A 4,000-nucleotide genomic window follows, 5' to 3' on the forward strand; every position below is an offset into this window, starting at 1 on the left:
GGTGAGTGAACCTTCTTTTTTATTTTTCTTTATTTTTCTTCCCCCTTCCTCCACCGCTGGTCCATTTGCTAGGCCGACGAAAACCGGTGTTCGAACGTTCTCGTTGCCGTTTGGCCGGCCGCCAATCGGTTCCGATATATTTTTCGTTCTCTTTCTTCCGTTCGAGGCGAGCGTGAGCGAGAATGGGAGAGACGATGAATGCGACAGAGATTCGTTGAATGGAGCCGACGGGTTCGACATTCTTCGCTTTCCCCGTTGTCCCCGGATAAAATTAGTCGGCGCGGAACGGAAGTCGCCTAGCCACGCTTCGCCATCGTTCTTCGATTCTTTTTCCCTTCTATTCTCGCGTGCAACGAAATTGTGATTGCTGAAGGTATTTCGAAAGAAAGTAGAGACTTTGATTATTCGTTCTTTTTTTTTTCTCTCTCTCTCTCCCGGAACTCGAAACATTGTTCATTATATTTTGTCGAATGATACAACAAATTAAAATAAATTAAAATGAACTTAATTACACTACGAATTGCATCCTTTAAATAAATAGAATTTGAAATTATATATCATTTAATTTAAAACTCTTAAAATCTTCAAGTTTGAAGAAAAAAAGAATATAAGTAATAAGTTGTGTTGGATCACAAGGAGGTATTGAAAATGATGCTCCAAGTTTGAAGTAAATTAATGATTCTAATAATTCTTTTTTTTTTTTTCTCGTAATAGAAATCGCACGTTATCTCCTTTTTATCTATTTTTTAGAAAGCAGCAGTTTTTATTTAAAAGTATCGTCCGACTCATTTTATATTTATTCATTGATTGAGAGATATTTATCGGGATAAAAAAATCGATGACACGCACAGTCAACAAATTCTAGCAGATACTTAATCGGTTGGGACTGAATTAAAATACCGACGGGGAGGGGAAGGAAGGAAGAAAAACGCAGGTAATTGATAAATTGAGACGCACGATATTGTCGCCAGTACGTTATTGGCGGTCGAAAGAGGTCCGGTTGGAAAGAGAGGCTCACCTAAAATCACCGCGAAAGGAATGCAGTTCTTGGAAGGCGCGCGCGCGCGTGGATGACTCGTCGCGATTGAATCATCGTTAACACTAATTATTGAGGTCGCGGCTTGATAATTGCGCCGGGTTCTCGTTAAAGAGGCAATCAAAGTTTTCTCGCTTCGTCAGAGCGCCGCCACTAAGGCAGAAAGAAGGAACAGAGGGCCGGTTCTTGTCGGGCCTCGTGGAATCTGGACGACAGACAATAGGCGATTATTACAAAAAGGTGTTGCAACTGCAAATCACTCGTTGGAATGGAAAACTGGTCGTCGTTGTTGATCAAATTTTTTTTTCCAGTTTTCCTTTTTTTTTTCAACTAGATGATTTGTGTGGAAATTTTTATTTTTATTCAGTTATACAGAGTAGAAAGAACGTTCGAGAAGAAGAGTCGAGAGTTTTCATTCGACTGTATTTTAATCGAGCAATACAATTTTTGCACTTCTCCTTGTTGGATGTTATGTAATTCTAATAACAAATTTTATTTCATGTATTTGTAATTTTTTTCTCAATAGAAATTTATATTTTTTAGCATTTTTATATATAATAAAATCTGAGATATGCAATATTTTGTTTTTATTAGCTTTTGATTAGATAAAATTAATCGTGTGTTTATATCTTTATACTTCAAGTCAAATAAATAAACGCTTTTAATGTTAATCATAGAATATAATTGAAATCGGGAATGTATAAAGCATAATGTTGCTTTTTACTACGGATTTTCTATCCTTATTATATCCTTCCAATTTATAGATCATTGTTACGCACAATTTAGGGTGGCTGGGAAGAAGAGTACAATCGACCATAATCGGCGGTCGAGTCGTGTAGGGGAACCAGCGTGATTTTGAAATATGGCCACTTATGGAGGGTGCTTCCTTCCGAATTGTGCAACCCTTCAAACTTTGTTTCACCGCTCTTTACTTTAACTATATGCTCGAGAAGGGGTTGAAAATAGGGGTTGCAAAGTGTTATCTTCAACGACAGGGTGCAAACCTATTTTCCGTCACAAATTATTTTCAGGAAGAATACAAGGAAAAATAAATTGAGCTCAACGAAGAAATTGAGTAGTAATAAATTGAAATGGAAAAAATGTTATCTTTATTATTGATACCAAACAAATTACAAAACCATCTTATCCATGCTTTTTTATGTAAATTAATTCCGGAAGAAATAGGAGAAAAAAATAGATTAGAAATAATTATATCAAGAAAGAATTGAATCAATAAATAATAAATAATAGTAAATAATTGGTTGTTGAAAACAGGAAGTAAATATTGATTTTGTTTTTTATTTAAATTATTTTCAAGAATAAGAAATAACAATGCAAAGTAAAGAAAAACAAATTAGAATTAATTGTTAAACGAAGGATTTCAACTCAACAAATGATTGAATATTATTTACGAATAAATTGTTCAATTGTATGTTGATATCAAACATAATGCATATCTACTCATTCGTGCGTTCTACACGGATTATATTTCCAAGAAAAATACGAGGAAAAATAAATTAGTAGTAATTGCACGAAGGAATTGAACTCAACAAATGTCAAGTAGTATAAATTAATTGCCCCTCCGTTAAAGAAGGTGATTCATTTGGACAGGGAAGATGAATACAAGCGATTTCGCGGAAGGCTCTTTAGAATTTCGATTTCTAATAAACAAACGAGCACGCTTACTGCTCGTTTATCGATCGAGCCGACTAATAAGAGAGCATAGATGGGCTCGTATAGGTGGCCCATGGAAAAGATTGCGCAACGCAACAAAGAACGTTCGAACGAAAGAGCGATTCTGCCTTCGCGGCGATCGTCCTCCTCGTTAGATATCTCTTCGAAATCAGCTAATTATTTCACCAATTTGCATGAAAATCGATCGAAAGGGTACGTTTCTTTCTTTCTTTCTTTCTTTTTACCTATGCATTCACGTTCGATTCTTATTCCATTCGATATATACATCGGTCCATGCAATTTTCTTCCTCGTCAATTTTATATTTCTTCGACAATTTCTTCGTCTTTGAATCTTTGAATTTGAAAAAAAATGTCTTGAATTACTCTCGAAGATAGAGAAAATTATTTGGAATATCATTTTTAAGATTGAAGAATAAAAAGAATAAAAGTTGGGGGCACAAATGAAATTTCACAAGTGAAATTGTTAAATGTATCATTATATTTCGAATTCTGAATAATATTAAAAAATATAAAGCATCTGAGAACTTAAACAATTAAAAAATAACGCAAAAGGGCTTCGTAATTTGAAATATTTCAAGTTATCTTTATTTTACAAAATTAAAAAGAAAATTATCCTCTTTTGTGATCAAAAACACAATACAAAAACTATAATATTATTACTATAATATTATTAGTATAATATTACATAGATCTTTATTTCCACTCTTAATAAAATTTACTATTCATTGTTACAATACAATCAATTATCCGTTTCTTTTTTTAATCTTCATCAATCAAATTAAATACAATACAAATACAAATCTAAATACATTCTTTTATTAATCATTCTTATTCTTTATTAATCATTAACGAAACCACAATTATCCGTTGAATATTTGCCCAAATCTTCCTTCGAATAAAAAAGAATCCCAATTTCCGCTTCGATTAAATCAACAATCATCGACAAAGGATCATCATCATTCGCAACCCTCCTCACCACATTTCCCAAAAATCGGTATCTCAGCTAATTATCTCGAAATGCCTTCAATGGATTGAAATCGGGTCCGCGAGTTTTCGGGCATCCGAGGAATCGGCGGATACTAATTGGGCCTCCTTTGGAGGAGTCGTGGCAGAAATAAAAGGGAGGGAGGAGGGATCATCGCACAAAAGGATGTTCCTCTCTCGAAGAATTCGCGAAATTCCCCCGTGCGCGAAGGAATAACTTGATGGCCGAGGGGGAGGGGTAGGGGGAGGAGATCCGCTGGAAAATTTGAAATTCAGAAGCGGCGG

General features: G+C 34.7%; 1 protein-coding gene across 1 annotated transcript in view; it reads left to right on the forward strand.

The window, feature by feature from the left end:
• Positions 1–4,000, forward strand: part of LOC102675958 (muscle segmentation homeobox-like) — a 10,160-nt gene that overhangs the window by 1,381 nt on the left and 4,779 nt on the right. The window lies entirely within an intron of this gene.

Source organism: Apis dorsata, unplaced genomic scaffold, assembly GCF_000469605.1.
Source record: "Apis dorsata unplaced genomic scaffold, Apis dorsata 1.3 scaffold_339, whole genome shotgun sequence".
Classification (NCBI taxonomy): domain Eukaryota; kingdom Metazoa; phylum Arthropoda; class Insecta; order Hymenoptera; family Apidae; genus Apis; species Apis dorsata.